This window comes from Rattus norvegicus, chromosome 9 (assembly GCF_036323735.1).
Source record: "Rattus norvegicus strain BN/NHsdMcwi chromosome 9, GRCr8, whole genome shotgun sequence".
NCBI classification, from domain to species: domain Eukaryota; kingdom Metazoa; phylum Chordata; class Mammalia; order Rodentia; family Muridae; genus Rattus; species Rattus norvegicus.
Genome location: NC_086027.1, coordinates 45526306 through 45552195, shown reverse-complemented (window position 1 = coordinate 45552195; position 25890 = coordinate 45526306). Strand labels below are relative to the sequence as shown.

General features: G+C 46.1%; 1 long non-coding RNA gene across 2 annotated transcripts; it reads left to right on the top strand.

Annotated features, from left to right (window-relative positions):
* The first annotated feature begins 22632 nt into the window (after positions 1-22632).
* LOC120094844 (uncharacterized) lies at positions 22633-25157 on the top strand. Of its 2 annotated transcripts, XR_005489539.2 has the most exons (3): positions 22633-23449; positions 23570-23730; positions 23824-25157. It is a non-coding gene; the product is annotated as an uncharacterized LOC120094844 (long non-coding RNA). The 2 variants fall into 2 exon arrangements; XR_010054749.1 differs by having other exon boundaries at positions 23570-25157.
* Positions 25158-25890: the final 733 nt, after the last annotated feature.

Below are 25890 nucleotides of genomic sequence, written 5' to 3'. Positions count from 1 at the left end.
GCTCCTAATAAATTCTCCAAAACTTCTTTTGTAAACAAGCTCAGCATGGAGGTTCTCTGATGGCTACCATTTGGAGTGGGGGTGGGGGAGGAGGAGGAGAGGGAGGAGGAGGAGGGGGAGGAAGGAAGGAAGGGAGGAAGGAAGGAAGGAAGGAAGGAAGGAAAGAAGAGGCCAAGAGGTGCTGTGTAGATATCGTCCATCCTCCTTCCTTCATCAGGAGCCCAGGGTCTACATTGCTGTGGTACCAGAACTCCATCTTCCCTCTACAAATTGTGAAGTATCCCCATCCCATGCCCACTGTTTTCAGCTTCTTTGTATATTCATCTTGTTTCTAGCCATTGCCTGTTGGGTGGTAGAGTCACATGGATGTAGCTCGTATTCTCAGAGCCTCTTCATAGCCAATGGGACACTTATACACCCACAAAAAAGAACATGTTCAATGTTTACAGGGTTCTTCTTGGTGGAGAAGTTTGCTCTTTCCTTCATGGCCCTGTCCATCGTCTGTGCAGACACATGTGTGTGTGCTTGCACATATGTGCATATGGAAGCTAGAAGTCAACCCTGGATTTCATTTTTCAGGAACCATACACCCTGTCTTGGTTTTAAGGCAGGTTCCCTAGCTGGAGCTTGAGGCCCATGGATTCAGCTAGGCTGTTTGGCCAACAAGCCCAGGGATCTGTTTGCCTCTGCTCTGGGGTTTCAAGCTTGAGTTATCATGCCTGGGATTTTTGTGTAGGTAACAGTGATTGAACTCACGTCCTCATACTTACACAGCAAGCCCAGCTTAGGAGAACTGAAACTGTTTCTCTGGTTCTTCTGACCCAGGGACTTAAGTGCTGCCCAGAGGCCACATTCTGGCCCTGTGGGTACAGGGATGGCAGCACTTGGGTTGACCCCAGTAGCTGCTGCAGATTTTTTAAAAGTTTGGCCCCTTCTTCTTTTAATGAGGGCGGGCAACGTTTATAATCACTGGTACCTAGGACAAATGGCTTTCCAGGCTAAAAGGAGGAAGAACCCAGGTATGAGATGCTTGTGAGTCATTTGTTTGCGTTAGTTGCTGGGATACCATACAGGCCAGCCTGTCTCCTTGGGCTCCCACTGAGCAGTAGGCACGCACTTCCCACCAGCCACAGAACTGCACTCATCAGCTAAGTCTGTGCTGTCTCCACGCTAGCTCTGTGCAGATGTGAATTTCAGGGTGAGTTCTCTGAAGCCACCCACACAGGAATATCCCCCGAGGCAATAAGATAGAAGCTTCACAGACTCATCCCAAGCCCACTGAGTGTGTGAGGCCTATCACAGGCCAAGGACAGCACATAAACAAGTGGTCCTCAGTCCTGGGGACTTGGTATAGCTGGTATTCCATCCAGAACTCTCTGCAGGTGATCTATCTGTGCACAGCATGTTCCTTGGGCCTGGAAACACAGAACTTTGGACTTGGCCTAGTGCTGATACAGAACCCCCTTCTCAGATTCTGGGGTACGCATCGGGTTTGGGAGTGGGCGTCTTGCCTGAGGTGTTCCTCCATCAGACTGTTGGCTGCTCCTGTAGGCCTTCTGTCAGGGTAGACATTACATAAAGCAACCTAATGGCCTCTGTTCGTGTGCCTGTGTGTGTGTTTGTGTGTCTGTGTGTGTGTTCATATGTTTGTATTTGCATGTGTGTCTGTGTGTGTCTGCACATGTAGGTGTGTGTTTGTGTGTGTGTGAACATGTGTTGGAGGCTGGCGCTGGGTGTCTTCTTTGATCTCTATCCACTTTCTATTTTTTAAGTCAGGGTCTCTGCTTAAACCTGGAGCTCACCGGTTTGAGGGTGGCTGACTCCATAGCTCTAGGCTTCCCTCTGTTTCTGTCGTCATCTGCCCTGCAGTGCCGATGGCCTCATTTGTCTTTTTACAAAGAACCAGGCGATCCAAACTTGGGTCCTTATGCTTGCACAGCAGTTACTCTCCAGTTGAACCATTTTCCAGCCCTTCACTGTCTCTTGTGGATGTGCATGTGTGACGGCTAATCTTGGTTTGTAGGTTTATAACTGCGCAAGTTGTAGGGTTATTGTGGGTTGCCGCGTCTGCTCCCCCACAGGGCTCGGGCCACTCAGGGAGGCTGGATGCGGGAAGTTTGATCGGGTGAAGTTTGACTGCGCTTACCTCACACTGCCACCACGGGGTGGACTGTGGGAAGCTGCAGAACACCGCTTTGGGGGTGGGGAAGCATAGTCTGGGGCACAAGACACAGCCCCGAGCTGACTCAGGGGTCCCCGGGCCTGCAAGGAGGCTGGGCTGTTGGGTTCTCAAGCTCTTGAGCATCCAGGTGCCACTGGGATGCTGCGGAAGAGAATGGAGTGGGGGTCGAGGGGCTGGATCTAGCCCAGGGTCAAAGGGGAAAGAGGGGGAGTTTCCACTGGTCCCGTGGGGATAGTCCTTGGCTTGACTGCAGTAGGCTACAGGCTGGGTGGTAGAGGTGGCTGGGAGTACAGGGAAACCCTCTATGGGAAATTAGACGGTGGCGCTTTAGGGTAAAGGCCTTCTCTGTGGCTCCCCACGGTGGATCCCTATGAAAAGAGACAGTCCATGGTTTTAAGACCTTATTGTCATGGTGGGAAGTAGATGAGTAAAACCATACCCCACTTCTCAGAGTGGGTCTGAGATGAAATACCTTTTCCAAGGAGGAATGTCTGGGAAGGAGAGTTTATTGGCTAAGCCTCCAGGTACCTCATTAAAATGGAGGTCTGTCTTGAGCCTATGTTACCTGTGGTCACATCCTCTTCCTGTAGAGGGGCTTGGGGTGTTGCCCTTATATGACTGAGGGCTACAATCTATGGAAGGCTGTGGGCCAGTGATGGGCCTCGTTTCCTGGGAGTCAGGCGAAATGCCTACCTTCCCTTTAGGGTCACCAGGGTTTCAAACCTCCTCAACCAGGAACTAGGGTGCCTTTCATGGTCCCACATTGGTTGTTCACTTGACCACATCTGGAAACAACTAAAACCCAAGCGGTTTGGCACAAGGAACTTTCTTGATTGGATAATTTGATATGGGAAGACCCACCCTAAACCAGGACCACACTTTCTGAATGATAGTCCACATAAAAGCACACAGAAGAAAGAAGAGTTGCTCTGAGCCTGCTTGCTGCACTCTCACAGGCAAGGTCTATCCTGTTGCTGGGATATTCCTTCCTGGTGTTAGAACCTGCCTCGTAGGGGTTCCAAGATAGACTGAAGACTGGTAAGCATCTATGAATCTTCCAGGACTCCAGCACCAGCTTGCAGCTGCAGAGACACCCCCATTCCTGGACTAAACTACTGGATGCTTGGCCTTTCCATCTGGAGACAGCCACCTTTGGAATACCTCATTCATGGCCTGTAAGCCACCTTAATAAATTCCCCTTTAATATGTATGTGCAGCTGTACAAATATTTGTATGTATTCTATCAACTCTGTCCCTTTAGAGAACCTTAACATAGTATACGTGGAGACCAGAGCAATCTTACATGTCACTGCACAGGAGTTGTACACCTTGTTTTTTTGAGACAGGTTCTTTGCTTGACCTGTTGTTCACTGATTGGGCTAGGCTTGGTAGCCAGTGAGTTCTAGGGATCTGCCTGTCTCTCCTCCCTAACCCCACATCACTAAGATCACATATATGTGTGGTACAGTGCCAGACTCTTCTTTTTTTAATGTGTGTCCTGGGAATTAAAGTAAGATCCACAGCAGTATACAACATGCACTTTACCTGCTGAAATCCTTCTCTATGGTTCTATGTCTCTTAAGCACACCATTCCCTTTCAAAGTAAGCTGCTGGCCTTCAGTCTCTGATCATTATTGCTAGCATTCTGTCTAAGCTCCACCCCCACAGTTACCTGGCAACAGCCAGGCATGCCTGATGCTATAAAAGGGGCTGCTTGTCCTCTCCTTTCTCTCTTGCTCCCTCTTGCTCTTACCCTTTACCCCCTTTGTCCCTTCTCTCCCTGTTCCCCTCCTGTCTACTCTCCACATGCTCATGACTGGCTTCTACTCTTCTATTTCTCTCTCTCTCTCTCTCTCTCTCTCTCTCTCTCTCTCTCTCTCTCTCTTTCTCTCTCCTACTACCCTCTTAACTCCCCTCCCCATGCCTTGAATAAACTCTATCCTGTACTATATACTGTTGTCTTGTGGCTGGTCCCTCAGGGGGAAGGGATGTCTCAACATGGGCCCACTTTTCTAATACTTCACTATACCTCCATAGAACATAATCCTTCCTCTATCCTTTTGTAAACACAACAACTATGACTAATGATATTTCCTTTTGAAGAAATTTCTCTTCCCCTTTCTTAAATTTAAAGCACTGGCCTTGCCTGGACAGGTAAGAAGTCCAACACCTGCCCATAGCTCACCAGAAGGACCATTCGTGGTCCAGAGAGATGACCCCTTGCATTCCTGCCTACCAGAGATGATCCCTTGTGGCTGTCTCTCCAGCATCTTGCTTTTCTTTTTTATTTCTAGGGTCAAGGGCACAAGATTTAGGTCTAGCTCACAGTTGGTTAATTTGGATCTCCTTCTTGAGACCTCACTTTCCCCATGTACAACATGCTCTCCTGTCCCTGTTTGTTCTCATAATGGAGGCCAGGATCCTGTGAGGTCCCTCCGAATTGTCTGGATTTGGCTAGGTTACTATGAATGAGCATTCCTTGGTGGTCTCAGTTTTCTTCACCCAAACATTAGGATAATAAAAGCAGACCCCTCTGGGGTGGTGTGAGGATTCTGGGGACCCAGAATTAGGCTCTCTCCCCATCAAGAACTCAGCCCATGGACAGGTGTAGGTGACTCAAACATCCCTGTGACACACAGTCAGGAGTTTGTTTTACTTACTCAAGTATGGCTAACTGTCCCCCAGAACACACCAAGAGCACCCAGTAAATACTCTCTCAGGGCTGGGTGATTACATACATACTACTGGAGGCAAAAGCCTATGGGATAAAAAAAAAAAAAAACAGATCATGCCAAAGCTTCTTGGTGCTCTGCCCTTGGGCTTGCCTATACATCATTTGTGTATTAACATAATACAGGAACTTCTATCTCAGTGTAGGTAAGCACCCCCTTCCCTACCTCTCAGCTACCCTGGAAGGTCACTGTGCTGTAGCTACTCTGTTTGGAATACCCCTTTCTCTTCCCCTGTACCAGCACCTCCCCTAGTCACTCTGTCGGCATGGAACAGAACAGGGCTACAAGCCTGTGTGAGAAGAAAGCCCAACACTAACTCACCCAACTGTCTCAACAGCCTGGTTCTCCTGTGGTTCCACTACCTCTTCCTAAGCTATTTGTTAGGGTCTAGGGATGCTCTGGGAGTGTGAAACATGGACACCCCACTCCTGGTAGGAAATGTGACCTATAGTGGTGCTTTCATAAGCTTATGCCAGGAAATTGGTGGTGCTCAGACCTAGATCACAGCAGCACAGTTTTTCCCTCCTGGAGGCTTAGCAGTGGCACAATGCCTTACCTTAATTTGGAGCTTCAGACACCCCTATGCCTATGGGATCATGCCATTCCAACCTCTGTGTACCTCCCTTGTTGGACTCTTCTGACATCTTTTGTGGGGACCCTATGATCACATGCAGAAACCCCATGAATACTCCATTTCTCTCCTCTCATCAGCATGACTTTATGCTCATCTGCAAGGCCAGTTCACCATTGAAAATTTTTTTTAAATACTCTCTGGCTCACATTGAAATTTGACTCCTTTGTGGAAGTACTGGGGGGTGGTGATTAAATCATTGGGCATCTCCTAAGCACCCTGATGTTCTCATAAGGATGAGTTAGTCATAGTGAGATCTAGTTATTGCAACGCAAGCTTCCCCTCCTGCTTGGCTGCTTCTGTGGGTGCCTGCTGAGCATGCCTAATGCATGAACCTACAGTTCCTGCTCACTGTGCATGCCTACTGCACATGCCTACTGTTCAAGCCTACTGCACATGCCTACTGTATCTACTGCATGTATTATAAGTGCCTATTGTATGAGGCTACTGCAACTACTGTACTTCTTTCTTCCTTAATGACCTTGATCATATTGTTCAACTTCCAGACCTTGGAGCCAAGGTAAGCTCCTATCCTGTAAATCTTTCTGAGTTCAGGTACTCTGTGTATGAGCTTCTGTTTGCAAGACCCAGAAATTAGGACATACTAGGGCAGGGTTGTCTTATTCATCTGTCATGAGGACTCTGTAGTTTTCAAAATGCACCCATATAAAGACACAAGCACCTAGGGAGTTGGGAGGTGGCTAAGTGGGTAAGAGTGTTTGCATAGCAAAAGGAGGACCTGAATTCAAATCCAGCACCAACTTAAAAAAATCACACATAGCTCCATGTTCCTTGTATTCTACTTAAAAAAAAAAGTTTGTTGTGATAAAACATGCCCAGATGAAAGAAGCTTGAAGAAGGGTATATTTTCATCCATAGTTCATCTTGATGGGGAAATCAAGGCATCAGCAGCTTGAAGTGGCTGGTAACATTATATATACAGTTAAAAGAAGGAGGAGGAGAAGGAGGAAGAAGAGGAAGAGAAAGAAGGAGGAAGAGGAGGAAGAAGGAGGAGGAGGAACAGGAAGAAGGAGTAGGAAGAGGAAGAAGGAGTAGGAAGAAGGAATAAGAGGAGGAAGAGGGAGGAGGAAGAGAGAGGAGGAAGAGAGAGGAGGAAGAGAGAGGAGGAAGAGAGAGGAGGAAGAGAGAGGAGGAAGAGAGAGGAGGAAGAACAGGAAGAAGGAGGAGGAAGAGGAAGAGGGAGGAGGAAGAGAGAGGAGGAAGAACAGGAAGGAGGAGGAGGAAGAGAATGGCCTCTACTCAATTTCTTCTTCCATTTAGACAACTTAAGATTCTAGTCAGGGAATGGTGTCATTCACAGTGGGCAGACTTCCCACATCAAAATAACCAAAATAATCTCTCATAAGCATGCACAGAGGCTCATATCGTGGCTGAGTCTAGATTTTTGTCAAGCTGACAATTAGCACTAACCATCCCTTGCCTGTGACCCCAGTACTCTGTGGTAGAAATAATGGCCATTATCTTGATGGCCAGTTAGCCTAGACAAAATGTGAGCTTCCGGTTCAGTTAGAGACCCTGTCACAAGGTAATAAGGCAGGGAAGGATGGAGGAAGACACTTGGTGACCTCCTCTGGTTTCTGAATGCGGTCATATTACATATACAGTCATGCATACACAACTAACTCTCTCTCTCTCTCTCTCTCTCTCTCTCTCTCTCTCTCTCTCTCTCTTCCTTCTCCTCCTCCTCCTCCCCCCCTCCTCCCCACCCCTCACATAAAGTAGTCAGCATGGAAGGAATGGACACTGGAATTGACAAAGGTGTAAGGGAAATGTGGCTGTTTCTTAGCTGCTTTTTCTAGACTGAAGTTCCCCCTCCTGGATTGAGGAAAGAGGCTCATCAAATGTAGGACACAGAGGAAAAGTACAAGACTCTGAAAGGTCAGAAAGTCATGAGACTCAGAAGTGCCCCCTTCAGGCCTACAAAGGCAGTCAAGAATTGCTTGAGGAGACTCTCCAGTAGAGTTGCCCATAAGTTGTGCAGGGAGCTCTGGGGATGGAGATTTGTGAATCATTGCCTGGGCTTTCCCATGATGCAGCTGCTGTTGGGTCCCCCATACTTCTGTAAGTAACCTCAATAAATGTACTAGGTCATTAAGCTACACTCATACCTCTGGTCGATCGTCGGGATTCTGTCCAGGTTAAATGTACTCGTTTAGATCTCCCTAGGAAAAGTCACACAACCTACTTGACACTCAGAGATGAACAGAATCAACGATGACCCCTGTGATGGATGATAAGACATGCAAATGACGCTGATCCCATGAGGGTGAAGCATTCGTGTGTGTGTGTGTGTGTGTGTGTGTGTGTGTGTGTGTGTGTGTGTGAGAGAGAGAGAGAGAGAGAGAGAGAGAGAGAGAGAATATAGAGCTAGAGTTCTCCAAGAGGTGAGGCATGAGGCATGTGGTGAGAGATGCGTGCTGGCTGAAACAGTTAGAATCTGCAGCTAACAGCAAGCACGTGAGAATAAAGCTTCAGTGGATAAAATCCTAGCATAGCTATCTTCCTCTAGGTGGTATAGAGTGGTATGCCTCCTCTATGAATGGAGTTGACCTCATAAGTATGGGAACAACATTGCCCAAAGGCCAATGGACTGGAGAATACATTACAAACCCCAAAAGAAGCACATGAGGGATGGGATTGTAAGTAGGCTGTGGCAGATGTTGCATGGCCTTTGTGTGGGCAATGAGACATATAATGAGCATGTCCATATTCACAAGCCTAGCACCAGACCAAGCCAGCTTGTGAACTGGCTTTGTTATCTGAGCCATCTTTGCTTGATATGTGGCCTCTCCCCTCTTCCATCAACCCTGCCACCATCCTTACTTACAGGCATAGATCTAGTCAAACAGCACATTCATCAGCCTACCTGGCCTAGCTCTAGTCACACAGATCCTGTGCAGGTCCAATCTAAAGCGGACAAGCTCTTGCAACAGACATACAGTCAAGGAAAAAAGTCCACATGCCCAGGTGACATCACAAAAGCAAAATCAATATGAATGGCCAGATAGTATTTATACCATTAAACCCAATAGCCCTATTGAAATGCCTTCTAATGAGAATTACCTGGTGAATCAAAGAATACATGATTTAAGAGATGATAAATTTTATCAAAGAATTCCAGAAGTTTAAAGAAGACACAAGTAGACATCTCATCAAATTTTAAGAGACTAACACTAAATGTCTGAATGTTGTCTAAGAAAATGCAACTGTGATGTTGAGCAAAATGATGAAGACCATTCAGAATTCGAAATCTAATTTCACTAAAGAGAAATGCGTGAAAGGATTCATGCTGAAATGAAGATGGACTTGAAGAACAGAATAATCTAATAGGAAACTCAAGGGCATAACCTACAAGTAGAGTGGATCAAGTAGAAGATAGACTATCAGAAGTTGAAGATAAAAGTAGAGGAATCAGACCATATAAGAAAATAATTTGAAAAAAAAGCACAAGAAAGGAATTATTTGCCAATATTAGAAAACTTAATCCATTATAGGCATAGATAAGGGAGAAGAATCCAACTGAGTGGCACAGACCAACTGTTCAACAAAATAATAGAAGAAAACTTTGGCAAACCGAGGAAAGACATCTCCATACAGACACTAGAAGCCCGTAGAATACAAAAGAGACAAGAAAAGAAGTTCTCCATAGCATATCATAATTAAAACACTAAATACCCAGAAGAAAGAAAGAAAACTCATTGAGAGATGCAAGCAGTGGAAAAAAAAACCCATAAGTTTTATAAGGAAAACCCATCGATATAGCAGATGATTTCTCAGTGGAAACCTTGAGAGCCAGGAAAGCCTTGAGCAATGTACTCTATCTCAAAGACCATTAATACCAATCTAGATACTGTGTCCAGCAAAAGTATCTTTCATAGTTTCTATGACTCAAACAGCCTAAAATAATTCATACCTAGCAGAACAATCCTAAACAGAACAGAGAAGCAATACTTAGGACTGAAGAGTTGTAGATGAGAGACCCTAGAAAGAAAACAAACAAAGCTATAATTCCTGAAACACAACCCATGACTAAGAACACAGCAACGTATGACTGCAACCAGCACACACCTTTCGGTACTAAAGTTGAATATTAATGATCTCAGTTCTCCAATCAAAGAAACACAGGCTGGCTGAGTGGAATAAAAAACAAATATCATCTTTCTGTTGTCTACATGAAACCCATGTCAGCTTTAGACACTGTGATGATGCATCTCAGTCTTTCCTTGCCTGCCCGAGGCACCTTTTGATTGGTTAAAAGCTAATTGGGGAGCAAGCCTAAGCTAAGGCCAAAATCATTGCAAATAAATATAGGCTTCCATGTCATTATTCAGGAGCTTGGAGCTGGGATGAGCTTAGAAAAGCCTGAAGGGTTAGCAGCGAAAGAATGAGAGAGTCCTTCAATCGATGGAACCAGCATCAAGCAGGCTTTTATACCTTAATATCCAACCAAGTGTTGAACGAAAGTTAATGAGAAGAAATTCTTCTTTCCAAGGGAACAATTAACTGGGAAAACCACAAATTTGTAGGTCAATGGATGGAACTAGTAAATGTTACATCAGGTGAGGTAACCTAGACCCACAAAGACAAACACCACATGGACTCTCTTATCCATAGCTTCTAGCTCCAAGTCTTCAGATTAGAGTGTAGAACCTGGAGTAAATGTTAAAACCATAGAAGGAAGGAAGGAAAGAAGGAAGGAAGGAAGGAAGGGAGGAAGGAAGGAAGGGAGGAAGAAAGGAAGGGAGGAAGGAAGAAAGGAAGGAAGGAAGGGAGGAAGGAAGGAAGGAAGGACGGACCGTGGAAGTGGGTACTGTAAAGAGGGGGATAGCAGGCAAAAGTTATATGAGAAAGATAATGGCATACACAGTGAGGGAGCTTTGATTTGGAAGCAGGGATGGAGGTAAATATAGGAGAGGGAGGGATAACACTAAGGATGTTTGAAAAAGCCTTGAGAAAATATTTTATATTTATCTAAAATTATGTATAACAAATATAAATCTATCTATCTATCTATCTATCTATCTATCTATCTATCTATCTATCTATCTAATCATCTAGTTTTCATCTATCCATCCATCTACTCACCCATTCATCTGTCTGTCCGTCTATCCATCTATCCATCTGCCCATCCATCTATCTATCTATCTATCTATCTATCTATCTATCTATCTATCTATCTATCTATCTATCTATCTATCTATTGTGAGTGTGCAACTTGAACTGACAGTGCTCCCCTCAAGTCCCATAGGATCATTTAACAAAACCCCCAGCACCTAGAAAAAGAAAACCTTTTTCAAGTTGTTAGTCAGGGGATTCCACGAGATTCCTGAAATAATATTTCCTCCCAGAGGTTGAAGTAAGTGCCCATTGGTGAAGATAGAACACACTTCAGACTGAGGACTTGGAAGATTTCAGTTGTATTTTATCTCCTCCTGAAGACTGGCTTTCATAGTACAAGAAGGTGCCATCCAAGTTGTCAAAGAGGGGAAGCAATCACTAGTCCTGTCTGGCGCTGGTGCCTATGAATCACCACAGTGACTACCCTTGCAAGATACTCCTAAAGGTGCAAGAGTGCCATTTATATCTTAGCGGTAACCAAGAACTGTCTAATTGGACTTCGGCCCACTCAACTGAAAAATGAGGCAAATACCCAGGGCTAGTGAAGTCATGGGTCTTTAAGGAGAACCTACTACTGTTATCTTACCAAACCAGTGTAAGTCCTAACTGCATTCTAAATACTCGTCCTTATAGTCGCAGATAAAGGTAGCTCTCATCCCTCATCACAAAAAACTTCCCTTGGCAACGGATGGAGGTCATCACAAAAAACTTCCCTTGGCAACGGATGGAGGTCATCACGAAAGGTGTCATTTTAGGAATTTATCATAAAGCATGCTTTTGATAAATTTTGAGAAAGGCTTTTTCTTCAACTTCCTTCCTTCCTTCCTTCCTTCCTTCCTTCCTTCCTTCCTTCCTTCCTTCCTTTTTCCTTCCTCCCTCCTCTTCCTCCTTTGGGAGTATTTTAAGAAGAATTGATTGCAAATAGTTGAAACTCTGGTAGAATTCTGCTACGACTCTTTTAGGCCTGAGCTGTTTGAGTTGGATCTAATTTAACAAAGTATACACTTGCAAAGTATCCTTTTGTAATATTCTGAATCTCTTTGGTGTCCATTGTAATGTTTCCATGCTCATCTCTGGTTCTGTAAATTTGGGCCATCTCTCTCATTCTTTTAGTTAATTGGGTCAAGAGTTTGTTGATCTTGTTTATCATCTCAAGGGACTACCTGTTAGATTCATTGACTCTTTGTACTGCTTGCCCTGTTTCTGTTTCGTTAAATTCATCTCTCTGTGTTTTTGTTTTTAATTTTTCCTTGCTGTCTATCTACTGGGTTTGGGTTCGTTTTGTTTTTGTTTTTGCAAATTCTTGCACACATCATTAAGTCATTCAGTCATCTGTGCCTTTTCTGGTATTTTAATGTAGAATCTTAATACTGCTTTTAATGTGTTCCAAAGGAGTATGGGTGCATGCATGTGTGTGTGTGTGTGTGTGTGTGTGTGTGTGTGTGTGTGTGTGTGTGTTTGTGCTTTTGTGTTTTCATTTTCATTTAATTGCAGAAAAAATTTTTTGTTGGTTTCTTTTTTTGACCCATTCATCCATCATTCTGTATTGTGTTATTTAATTTTCCTGAATTTGTATAGTTATTAGAAACTCATTTAGTATTGATTTTAAGTATTATTGTATTTGGGTTAGAAAGGATACATGCAGGCATTTAATTACTTTTGAATTATTTCTGAAGGACAATTTTGTGTGTGCGTGTGCGTGTGTGTGTGTGTGTGTGTGTTTTTTTTCAAATGAGTGGCCTGGTTTAGAGATGTTTTAGTGGGCTTTATATTCTTTGGTGTTTGTGTAGATTTTTCTGTTCACATCTCTCATGTCCATTTGATGCATGGTGTCAGTTAATTCTGATGTTTCTGTTTATTTTATATCTGTATGATCTGTTGGTTGGAGAAGTTGGGGTATGGAAATCACCTACTGTTATTGAGTTGGAGTTAACACATGTGTTTAAGTGTAAGCCCAATTGAAGGTGAGGCCTTGTTTTGGTTTTATAGAACTGGGTATGCCAGGGGTGGTGCCTGCATGTTTAGGATTGTGACTTTTTCTTGGTTAATTGTCACCTTGGTTAGAATAAAGTCTCCTTATTTATCTCTTTGGATTTGTTTCAGTTTAAGGTCTCTCCCCCACCCCAGATATGTTAGCAGCAACTGTATGCTTCCCAGATCCAGTTGCTTGGAACAGTTATTTCCACCCTTTTGCTTAAAGCTGACTCTTACTGTTGAAGGCCAAACAAGTCTTTTGTAGGCAATGGACAGGTGGAATTTGTTTTAGCCCATTCAACAAAATTGTGTCTTGATTGGTGGTGGTGGTGGTGGTGGTGGGGTGCTGCCATTAATGTATTTGTAGTCTTGTGCCATGACCTGGGCATGTGGTGGTATGTCAGGTGACCAGAGCTAGACTGTCGAGCATGGAATCTAATGTTATCAGTCTCCCGCTTTTTCCTTCATCTCTGTCTGGCCTTGCCCCTTTCTTCCTCTCTATTAGCCTCTCTGCTCTTTTCTCTAACAGTTCCCACAGGGAAACACTATCGAAAGAAGAGTTTTATTACAGCTTCTTTACGATAAAACACAGAGATGGAGGCACTGCTGTACTGTGTTCACTCCCTAGGTAAAAACTAAAATAAGAAGTTTTGAGTGTGGTTTTCCAGCGTTGCATGGACCCTCTGAGATTTGGTAAAGAATGTCAGATTGCTCTACTGATATACAAAGTGGGGTTTCCTGACATTTAAAAACAGTCGCTGTCTGCTAAGTATCTCCCCTCCCCAGTGATCAGCTCTGAAAACTGAGAAGATATTAACCTAAGATCACATGTGCTTCATCTCTTGATATTTTTGCTTTCTCCGGGGCTTTCTCGTGTCTCAGGTATAGGAGTGAAGATTCTCCTGCTTTTTGTTTTTAAACCATGAGCGCACATCGACCTAATGTAGTCCTGTATTCATTATTGCTTGTTCCGTGAGATTGTCTTTCTGTGCAATTTTGCTTCTAAAACAACAAGAGAGAAAATTAAATATGCCTCCAGAATTCCTAAAAATAACTAAGGAGGAGTTCTCTTGGCTATTTTATTTTATTTTTTACAGTAAAAACAATTTACTATGGTAAAAATTACTATTCTTGGCATGCCTAATTCAAGAAATGTGCTAGTGCGTGTGTGTGTGTGTGTGTGTGTGTGTGTGTGTGTGTGTGAATCTGTTTCCAGGGTGACCTTTTAACTTGAAATTACAGTGTTACTGTACGAATGCATAAGTTTGATTGCTTTTTTCCCCCCTGTGTTCTCTTCCCCTGACTCCCATCATCACTACATCTTTTGAAAATTCTGTTATTCCAGGTCTTTATCTTGGTCAGGTAGGCCTAGTTAAAATGTAGAGACTGAAGAGTTCACTGTAAAATTTGGGACTAAAAAAAAGAGACCTTGGTCACTCTACACTCAAGCTGTAGCTTCCCATTTAGAAGCTTACGAAAAGCATTGAGTAGACAGGTGATCCCGATCACCCTCATTCTGTCAGAAATATCACTTAGATTTGTACATGACGATGGCCCTTTTCTGTGCTGCAAGCCGGGTCGATGTGTCTGAAAGGATTTACAAGCTTATGTTGGAGGCAAGCAAATAACAACGGAAAAGGAAGCACTCAGAGGCAGGGTCAGGAGGAAAATGTGTTCAAGGCTATCCTCTAGTACATAGAGTTCAAGGCTTACATGAGTTCCGGTCAAAGAGACAGAGAAAGAAACAGGGCCAGGTGGGCAGGACAGGTCCTCTCCTCCACTCACCACACCACACACACACACACACACACACACACACACACACACACACACACAAACCCTGATATCCTGGGGCCAGTATGGGTTGATATAGTTGCTGAGTGTGATCCCCGATGAACCCAAAGATGTGAGTTTGACCCTGGCCAGCCACACTGTGGAAGGTGAGCACCCACTGTCCCCGGTTGTCCTCCAACACTCATGCGTGCACACATATCTGTTTGCACACGCACACTATATATAAATAAATAATTAACTGGAAGGCTTTAAACTGTAACTTGTCTGTTCATGGTGCATCCCTCAAGTCACTTTCTGATGAGGGGTGGGGGAGGAAGCAAAGAGAAAACAAAGACATAGATGTGGAACTTCCATCTCCTCACCATCCTAGCAGGAGGTGAGGCACTGACTGGAAGGTGAGAGGTGACTCCTGCACTTAGCTATCAGACTCTTGAGACAAGGGAAACTGAGAGTTCAAGTTTCCCCAGGAATGCTGGGGGAAGGGAAGGCTGAAATCCTACTACTAGTCAGGGAAGGGACTTGTTCCCCAGGCAGAGGCTCCACAGGCTTCTGATAGCTTACTGGACTGTCTTTCAAGACAAGTGAGGCAGAGGCAGAGGGAAACCTGCTTTCAGCAGAACCGCTTAGTCATGCCCACCTCTGACCTTCAAGCCTAAACCTCACAGTCCAAAGGCAGACTTGAGGGCAACAGTTTCTCTCTCCCATAGTACCACACCAAACACATCCCCTTCCACTGCCTTTCGCAGTCACTCACCTTTTTAATTGGCTTGCTGGGGATGGGTGGCCATGTAGGTTGATGTCTATATACAGGGGAGGGCTGGCACAAGTTAGGTTAAGACTATAATACTATGATACTATAATACAATAGTACGTTTTCATATAAGGGAGTGTTGGTCTTTCTTTGCAAAGCTGCCTTAGGTTTTCTAGAGCCTGAGCACTTACACATACACATTAGAACCATTTTTGTCAACATATGCAAATGAGTCGGCTTGCCTGCAATAGTTAGGGGTCTGCGGATTAAGAGAACAGATAGCTTGATGCTGCATTTTCCGGCCAGTAAAAGTGAGACGTCTCTTCAGTGTTTTCAGCACCGTGTGCAGCTTCCAGTTCTTTACTAAGACTTATTCCCAAGCATATGCTGCTATCTTGCATTCGCAATGTGTGCCACCAGTTGATAGTTTATTAGGATACCTTGGCTTTGGTTTGTGACCTGAGAGCTCACTACACGCACTTGTCATATTGGTTTTTAGACTCCCTTTCCCCTGGGTTTTTCTACACAGACACTTGTGGTGGTATCTGCAAATAGAACTGATTTGTTTCCTTCTTTCCAGTCTGCGTGTCTGTTTTGTTTTCTTGACTTACTGCATGTGACTGACTGCATCAGCCGCCTCCTCCGGTGCAATGCGAAACAGAAGTGCTAAATCAACATGTCTTCTTCTCGATCTTTGGAAAAATATCTTCATGCTTTCCCCACGGAGGGATGGTGTGTTTGTAGGTTTTTATTGGTTTGGTTTGTTTTAGATACCCTCTACGCTGTCATCGGATGTCCACTTGGATACTGCACACCACACACGTCATCACCGGGAACTTTTCTGGGGACTGTACTTTATTTTGCACCACCATAGAGGAGGTTCTCTTGGATGTCGAACACTTTGCACCTGTACCTTCACATGTCAGACACGTCAACAACTCACACATACCTACTCCAACATGTGGCCTTGTGGTAGTGGGTGTGGCCCTGTTGGAGTAGGTATGTCAGCCATACACATTCATACAGAGAGAGAGAGAGAGAGAGAGAGAGAGAGAGAGAGAGAGAGAAATAATTCTTTAAGTGAATACATAAGCTCAGAATTCAACAATATAATAATAATAATAATAATAATAATAATAATAGTAATAACAGAGTCCTAACAAATTATAAAGTAAACTTGGCTCCTTTTTAGAACTCACTGTCAAGCTCATTTTTAACTGTTTATAACTTGCTTTCCTGGCAAGCGTCTCTCTTATTTTAAGGAAGAGCTGTCAATAATTCTAAGTCCCTTGGAACATAATCCTAGTTTTCTGACTCAGTACCAGCCAAAATCTAGCTAAAAACGTATCTTAAATAAATCGGGCAAGCAGGTGCTATGCAGCTGCTCATTTTTTTAAATAAATAATTTATGACAAACAAGGAATCAAATGCGCTCTAGTTTCCATTTACCGAAAACTGTGCATTCAGTCCCCAATATTAAACCAAGGAATGTAGCTCGTGTGATGTATCTAAAACACGTCCTTGCCTCTAACATGCATGAGTGCTTTGGCCTCCATGTATGTCAGTGAGTCATGTGCATGCCTGGTATCTGTGAGGGCCAGAAAAAGGCACTGGATCTCTTGGAACCAGGGTTACTGATGACCTTGAGCTGCTATGGGGGTTTTGGTATCAAACCCAGGTCCTCAGGAATAGCAGCCAGTGCTCTCGTCTGCTGAGTCAACTCTCCAGCCCCTCAAATGTTCTAAACTGTGATCTGTGTACACATGTGTCATTGTAAGAGTGTACATACACATGTGTGCATGCGTGTGGGGGGGCAGGTGTCAATCTAGGTGTCATTCCTCAGGGGCTAACCACCTGTCTTTAGAGACTAGGCTTCTCTACTGGTTTGTATATGCTCGGCCCGGGGAGTGGCACTATTAGAAGGTGTGGCCTTGTTGGAGTGGGCGTGGCCCTGTTGGAGTGGGCGTGGCCCTGTTGGAGTAGGTATGTCACTGTGAATGTGGGTCCAGGGTCTGCCTGTCTTCATATCCTCAGCTCAGGGACCACAATCAAGGGCTGAGATTTTTTTGGGGGGTCCCAGGGATGAAGCTCAGGTCCCCATGTTTATATAACGAGTGTTTTACTGACTAAGCAACCTCTTCAGCTCCCCTCCCCCTCAGTTTCCTATTGTCACTTCACATCTTCTTGGGCGATGTATTTTACCTCTGACCGTGCCCTTCCGTCCTTCTCGTGGACCACCTGCTTCAAAACTGCCCTCCATCCCAGTGTGAGAACAAATTGTGTCCACCCTCCCCCTCCTTGATTGCTCTCAATTTTTTTGTAACGTAACATTTTCCCACACCGCCAAGGTTTCGCATCGTGTATATTCCACTCTGTTTTAACTGAGGGTTGCACAGGCCTGATGTTGCTTTGAAAGTGTCAGTGGCCATGAGGACCAGCCTGGTGTGATGCTTCAAAAAAAAGAGGCAGGATTCCACCATGCTTTCCCTGGAGAGGATCCATCGAGTCCAACCCGTGTCCCAATACAATCAAGTCATGAGGACAATTGGTTTTGTGCAGGCTGTGTTTGAACACCTCAGGCTGTCCTTGGAGGATTGGAGAAGAAGGAAGACACACACAAGGGCCCAACCTTCCCTCTTTCTGCCAAACAGGTGACAACTGAAAATCATCTGCTCTTTTCTGTCAGGGCAATGGGTAAGTTTCTTGACTGACGACTGCTAGGAAATGGTAGGAGTATGCTCCCCTGATGCTGCTTTCAAGATCCAAGCCAGCTACAGCAGGCTTTTCCCCTTGGGTTGCTGGGGGGACATCTTTGTTAGGGTTTCTATTGCTCTGACAAAACACCACGGCGAAAACAACTTGGGGAGTGAGGGAAAGGGTTTACTTCAACATAACACTCCATCACTGAGGGAAGCCAGGGCCGGAAGTGAAGCAGAGACCATGGAAAAACTCTGCCTAGCGGCTCGTTCAGCAGGACTTGCCCAGTCTCCTTTTCAGGACCACAGGCCCAGAAGCAGCGCCACCCACATCAATCCTTTATCAAGAAAATGCCCTACAGGTCAATCTGGTGGGGACATTTTCTCAGTTGATGTTCTTGTTTCCCAAATGACTCTAGCCGGTGTCAGATTAACCTAAAATTAGCCAAGACAGTTGCTCTGGGGGAAAAGTTATGGCTTAGACCTTTCCAGCTCCTGCCATCCACATTGGATGAAAGAGACGTTACTTCCTCTGGAGAAAGAATCCGCAGCAGTCTGAGCTGGGGCTTGGGACCAGAGATGGGCGTGGTCAGCAGCTGGCCCATGGTCCCAAATCCTTACAGTATGGTACAATACATTGAGTTCTTCATGTGTTTCAGGTTTGTAGGGAAAGCTCCCAGCATGGCATCCACCATCCACGTGTAACTTCTGTTCTTAATTAACCACCAAATGGAAGCCTCACCATCCAGCCTGTTTCAGGGCTGGTAAGAGTCAGTCCATTCATGAGGCTCGTTGGTTTGGTAAGTGCTGCTTGTGTACCTTCCCTGAATGTGCTAGTCCAGAGGGGCCTTCAGACCAGTGCCAGGGGCAGCCAGCAGGATGGGACTCAAGGGAAAGACTCTGTGTGGGTGCTAAGGAGAAAAGGACCTTGGCTTTCCTGAGGGGAGGAGTCACAAGGACCTGCCTAAGGAGGAAAGGACCCAAGGCCTCACTAAAGCCAGTCCATGCTGGCAGAGGCTCCGGTGTGAGCCCAGAGCAAAGTGAGGGTAATACCTGGGAAGGCATGGACACTGTGGCAACAGGGATGCCTAGGCTGCCTGGGGGAATGCAGGCTTCTGAGGAGAAGGAAGAGAGTTCTTTCCAGGACAGCCGAGGAAGTCTTTCCATTATTCTTTGGCTCAAAATAGAATTATCTTTTGAAATCAAACGTGACAGGCGGCCCAGGCATTTTGCCTAGGCCGTCACAGAAACTGGCTTCCACGCCTACGGATACTTTTTTTTCCCTCCTTCCAAAGGTAGAGGGAGGCATCGGTGTCTGAAAGCATAAGAGAAAGTGAGAGGCGGAGGCAGAAGCTCAGGTGGAGGAGTTCAGAAAGGTGAGGTGAGGGAGGTGGGCAGAGGAATCAGAACTAACAGCCACCTGATGTCAGGGTGCTGGGGCAGAAAGCAGCTTTCATGAGGCTGGCTGGCTGGCAAAAGGCTCCCGTCCACAGTATGGACCACCATGTGGGTCCCCGGGGTCAGACATGGAGGCAGGACGGAATGGAGGGGGTGTCTGAGTTACAGGCCCCCAGAACAGGCCTCTAGCTGACCAGATAGTGTGTCCCAGATCTGACTTAGCAGGAACAGACACCCGCTGCGGCTGAAGGGCAGTGGGTAGGAGATGCGGGGGCCAGAGACATAGGAAGACAGGATTCTCAGAGTAACGAGAGATAATAATAAGTCAACAGGCCCGAGAGAAAGTCACAAGCCTGGCCAGCCACCGTGGCCTCAGTTTCCTTATCTGGAGGAGTGAGTCCCTGGAGTGCCCACCTTTTGATGTTTTGACATCGCATTGTTGTCTACAATTTGACCCCAGAGATCCATTTAATTGAGCTACAAACAAATAAAAACGAACTAAAAATGACCACAAGAACTAATTCCAGAATGCTCTGGATTTGTGGTTTTGTGTTAGGTGGCATTCATAGCTTTGGCTGGCTGCATGTGGTGTGCAGGTTGGATGTGCCCTCACTGCCCTAGTTTGGCAGAAGGGAGCCTGGGGAAGGATGTGTGTTAGGTGATGTCCTTCACAGCTGCCGCATTAAGCTGCATGTCCCCATCTGCTGTCCCCAGATGAGTCATCCGACCTCCGATCTCTCCTTGAGTCCCTTGGTAATCTGGTCTGAGGACTTGTTTTACACTGTGTACCTGACATGGAGTGCTCGCCTGTGTGCATGCGTGAGGCTGGCTGGATCAGCCCAACAACCAACGCTCTCCAGAGATGCTACAAGAGGCAGGAAGGAGATGGATGGAAGTTCAGGAAACTGAACTCAGCCAGGACTGTATCTTTTATTAATTTTTTGTTTGAAGTAGGCCACGAAAGAAAACAAGGGGCATGGCGGGAGCCATGAGAGAAGAACTGCTCCCTCTCCCTGGCATCTGGTGGAGTCGTCTCACCGGGGGAGACTCAGGAATTCTATCATGATTAGTTTTTAAGGTCCGTCTTCCTCTCCAGCTGGAAACTGTGGTCTTCTAGGATGCTTGTCAAAAATCTTCAAGGAAAGGCTGTGTCTTAACTCCCGGGGGGCAACTCTGCTCTCCTGGTTTTGTGTTAACAATTGTAATTCCATCCCGGGCACCCCCAGAGCCACCCTACAATCCCATATAGGAAAGAGAGGTGGTGAACAAAAGAAAGCTTCTCAGTGGCTTTTGGAGGAGGAACTTGAGCGTCACCAAGAGGGTATAGGTGACGGCTAGTAATGGGGCTCTTTCCATACTCGAGCACACCACGATTTCTTCCTGAAAGACTTTCATTTTTCTATTAACCACCATGCTTAAAATACATGTTAAGATGTCTTTTAATAACCCCCGGTTCTCTTTCCTGCTTGCTCACTCTGAAATTGTTCTCTGTCGTGGCCAAGGATATGTTCTTTTTTGTGAGTCAAGTTCCCTAAAAGATTATGGGAACCCCGCAAGGCAACTCCTCCTCGGGCCATGAGTGAAAATAAAGAAGTGAGCACTGCCAATGACTTCATTAACAAAGGGCAGGGGGAGGAGTTAGAAAGGTCTAAACTTCTAGGGACAGCGCAGACCAAGGAAGACAGGGCATTAGACAGGATAATCCCAGAGAGCCCTGGAACCTGAAAGTGGGCAGATACCCTGTACAGCCATCCTCTTCCAAGAGTGCGAAGCTCCAAATGGCCACGAAATGGCTGGGCCCCAGGGCTTGCGTTCACTGGCTTTGTTCCCTCTGAAAAGGGGCGCGGAAAACTTTGGGGCTCTCTGAAGACTCAGACAGAGTAGCCGATCTTGGAGGGGGGTGAGGTGAGGGGAGGTGGTTACAATCCAGTTGAAGCCAACTGATAGCAGCTAGAGTCCTGGCTTTTTGTCTGCTCTGCCCTGTTCATCTAGGCAGCGAATGGCTTGGGGACCACACCATCTGGCTGTGGGGGGCCCCCAGGATATCCACAGGGCAACCCTGTGATGGATGATTCTACTTGCCCTTCAGGCGTCTGCAGGTGTCTGTGCAGCTCCATACACCTCTGTAGACTTTCTCCATAAACAGCTCTGACACCTGAGTAAACTTTCCTTTGACGGCAGGTGGCTTTATCAAGACCTGCGGACTACACGGAATTGCCAGGGGTCGGGTGGGGGGAGGTGTCAGCCTCCTCAGCAGTGGCTGCAGAGCACTAGGCAGTGTGGAATATGCACGCTCTTGCAGGAGAAGTAAGCATTCTCTGAGGGTCAGTGCTGTCTGCGTGCAGGGTTTTCTTTTAGACTTACTGCAGGGATTGGCCTGGAGAGGTCTCTCTCCAGTTTCTGTCCTACGGGACGTTGGTTTGCATGCACTGGAATGCCCCCTGACCCATGCCGGCAGCCGTTGCTGATATCTGTGATCCCCAGGCATCATCTCATTTAAGATGGGTGCTGTGGGACTGGCAGAGGTAAGAACAGCTAACCCTGAAAGAGCCAACCCATGAGGTCCTCTGGAACTCATCTGGCTGATTGCTTCCTGTTTTGGAAGGCTGAGAGGAGAAACAGAGCCCCAAAGTGCCCTAATCAATACAATTCTGGTGTCATTGATTTTTAGGTCAAGGAGAGGCAAGGGAAACAGCTGGTGAGTCAGATTCTTCTGGGAGAATGTGAGCACAGCAGACTGGCAAGCAGGCTCTGGGCTCTACTCCTTGAAGGGCTGTCTACATGTCAAACACAACCGCTGGTTGGCCTTAAGATTGGCCAGCACCTGGAAGATACAGGGATATTGATAAACGCTGTATCACATAGAAAATGTTCTACGGTTGTTACCCCCTCATCCCCACATCACAAACTCAGCTCCTAGAGCCTCTTAAAGCCTAGAAGCGATGTTCTGAAATCAAAGCATCCCAGACATGGGTCGTGAAGAATGGAGGGAAGCTGAGGGTGTAGCTCTCAGTTGGTAGAGTGTTTGCCTAGCATGCGCAAAGTCCCAGAGAGAAGATAGTAGGTTCTCTTCGATTTTAGCAGTGGATTGTGGGAAACTCCTCTCAATGAAGACCATAGCCTTTTTTTCAGAAACCTGGGGCAGTCAGTCCTTGATGCTCACATCAACAAGTACATTAGAAGCAGGCTCCCTTCTCCCACTAGAGACAAGAGGATCAGAGATTCAAGGTCATCCTTGACTACATAGTGAGTTTGAGGCTTTAGTGGGAAACATGAGACCTTGTCTCACACAGAGGAAGAGGAGGAGGTGGAGGAGGAGGAGGAGGAGGGGGAAGGGGAGGAGGAAGAGGAGAGGGAGGGGGAGGAAGAGGAAGGAGGAGGAGGAGGGAAGGTGAAAAAGTGAGAGGAAGAAGGGTTGGTTGGGTAAAGCCAGGGAACCCTGAGCATCCGTGGGAGAATGAACAGAGTGGGCTCAGCTCCCAGGTTACCTCCAGTTTTGCAACAGGCTTCTCTGTTGGTCTTGGTCTAGCTGCTTTGATAACCACATATTGATGTCCTGCTGGGCCCTAGATCAGTCTTTGGCTGGGCAGGGGGACGGGGTGGAGGGATAGAAGAGGGTGTGATCCAGCCTTTGATTGGACACAGAGGACAAGCCTGAGGTAGAGATCTTTTCCAGTCACTGTGGGGATACAGGGTAGAGCTCTCCTGGCAATCTTCCCTGCGTGTGGTCCAGGTCGGCTGGCCAAGTGGCCAGAGGCTCTGGGGCTTTGCGGCTTGGAGCGCCCCTGTGTTGCAAGCCTGGCAGGTGGAGTGCTTAAATATTTATCACAAACAGAAATTGATATTGGAGAACTAAACTCCGAAGAAAGGAAATTGAAAGCCAAGGGAGGGTGGGACCTCTGCATCCCAATTTGTAGAGGCCAGCCTCTGAATATTTCATTAGCTCGTCCGAGTGCTGAGGGGCCAGATGTTGCGGATGTGAGCAGTTCTGGTTATTCACACACCAGCGCGACTCCCCAGCAGCGTGCAGCTCATCTTTCTGGGGCGGCACGGAGGTCAGATACAAAGTTGCCTTAGGGAAAGAAGAAGTGACTCAGAGTGCGGTGGAGGCGGGGAGGAGGACTTGCATCAAGCTGCCGGGGGAATTATAAGGTAGGAGAAATGTGTTGAACACTGAAGTGACAACCAGGAAAAGGAGATGGGGTATGAGCAAAGGGGCTGCCTCGAATGACTCTGACTTTTTATCCTGCTCTTCTTTATATTTGTGTGTAGGGGAGGGGTAAGTCCCAAGTGAGTGTGTACTGTTTGACACGGACACTGCCATGTCAAGGAGCCCTATGCCGCCTGCAAGTGGCAAAAAGAACCTTCGGGAGCTGAGTTCAAGTGTTGACAGTATGTGAAGAAAGTGACCGCTGCTGGCTTTATCTCTCCAGGTATTCGTGGCCTGAAAACTGCTCCCCTGCAGAGAGCAAAGCTGCCCCCTTGTTCAGAGGGATATAATGAGACCAATTCTTGTTTGCCTGTAGGCAAGCATCTTGGCTGCCTGTTCGACTGTGGGTAATAAGAACACTGAGCTTCCATGGTGTCTTGGATTCTCCATCAGAAGACACCTGGGCCCAGCTTTTCTGTCCGTGTGCCTGTGCGTGTGGCATTTCTTCAATCCCTTGTTTAGGTCAATTTCTAGAGCCCTGCAGGACTCAGCATCTCAGACTTGGTGAAGTAAAAACCACCACCACCACCGCTGCTGCCATCACCATCAGCATCATCACCATCGACATCATTATCAATCACATTACTGTCTTTATCATTACCTTACTCTGTCCTTGACTCAGAACCATGTCAATATAAACTCTGGCCATTTTACAGTTGAGTTAAGTGAGGGATAATAAATTGGGTCCAAGAGAGCCAAGAGCTATGAGGAGGCAGCGCTGGTCTGCTGGACACAACGGGTGTCTTCTAACAGAGGCTCACTGTAGTGAAACCTGTCAGTCACTGGCTGGCAGCAGCTCTAGAACTTGGCATACTCAAAGAATTATTTGATTAATTAATTGGATTTTGAGGCAGAGTCCAGATTGATGTTGAATTTGCTACATGGCTGAGGTGACCATGAACTTCTGTTCCTCATGTTTCTAGCTCTCGAGAGCTAGACGGGTATGATGGGCATGTACCTTCTGTTGGGGATCAAACACGGGGCTTTCTGAATCTTGGGCAAGCATTCTACCAACTGAGCTACATCCCATTACCCCAAGAACATCTTTAGGTCTCCTTCTACACTACATACTGTCCAGGCAAGCACTGGCTTGGAGTACCTTGAGATAGCCACTAAGAAGTTGTCCCACTCTGTGGTCTGCCCAGAAGATGCATAGCTGTCATTGCTGTCTGCTGAGCTAGGACCAAACTTGATGCATCATTTCCCACAGACAAAGTTTCAGAGACAGGCGCTTAGTAGCAGTATAGCAAAGGCTGCCCAAGGCCTGCACCTTCTGTCTTTGTGAGAGTCTCAGACCTGTACTGATTAGCAGAATTGGCTCTGTACTGGCTGGTTTTGGGTGTCAACTTGACACAAGCTGGAGTTATCACAGAGAAAGGAGCCTCCCTTGAGGAAATGCCTCTATAAGGCATTTTCTCAATTAGTGATCAAGGGTTGGAGAGCCCCCATTGTGGGTTGTGCCATCCCTGGGCTGGTGGTCCTGGGTTCTATAAGAAAGCAAGCTGAGCAAGGCAGGAGAAGCAAGCCAGTAAGTAACATGGCCTCTGCATCAGCTCCTGCTTCCTGACCTGCTTGAGTTCCAGTCCTGACTTCCTTAGGTGATGAACAGCAATGTGGAAGTGTAAGCTGAATAAACCCTTTCCTCCCCAACTTGCTTCTTGGTCATGATGTTTGTGCAGTAGTTGTCTGTAGGTTGAGATGCTGGATTCAAGTCCATTATTATCACTTTAATGAAACATCTCTGGCAGAATGCATCTAAGGTATGAAGAAAGGAATGACCGGCCAGCCTTATGATTACTCCAACCACTGCATAATTTATTTCACAAACCGTTGAGTTACCTCTGATATTTAGAAACTGCCTATTGTGATTTTAGCAAAGGGGAAAACAGGGAGAAAATGAAATACTTATATTTTTACCAGATTAATTAGCCTTATCTCCGTCTCAAAGCTTTTCTTTCTGATGCTTTTATTATGAAAATAACGTCTAAGGGGCTGGGGAGATAGCTTAATCTGTAAAGAGCTTTTTCCACACAAGCATGAAGGTCAGAGTTCAATCTCAAGATCCCACATTAAAAAACAAAGCAGGTTAAATATACTTAAATATACTTAATCTCAGGCAGCATCACTGAATTTTCAGTCTCAAGGCCAGGGAGACACTGTTTCAAAAGCAAATGAAGGGGTTGGGGATTTAGCTCAGCGGAAGAGCGCTTGCCTAGCGAGCGCAAGGCCCTGGATTCTGTCCCCAGCTCCGAAAAAAAGAAAAAAGAGAAAAAAAAAAGCAAATGAAACAAAATACAAGGTAGATGGTGACTGAGAAATGACAGCAAGGCTGACCGTTGGGATTACACACATACGCACATGCACACTACCACCATCATACCAT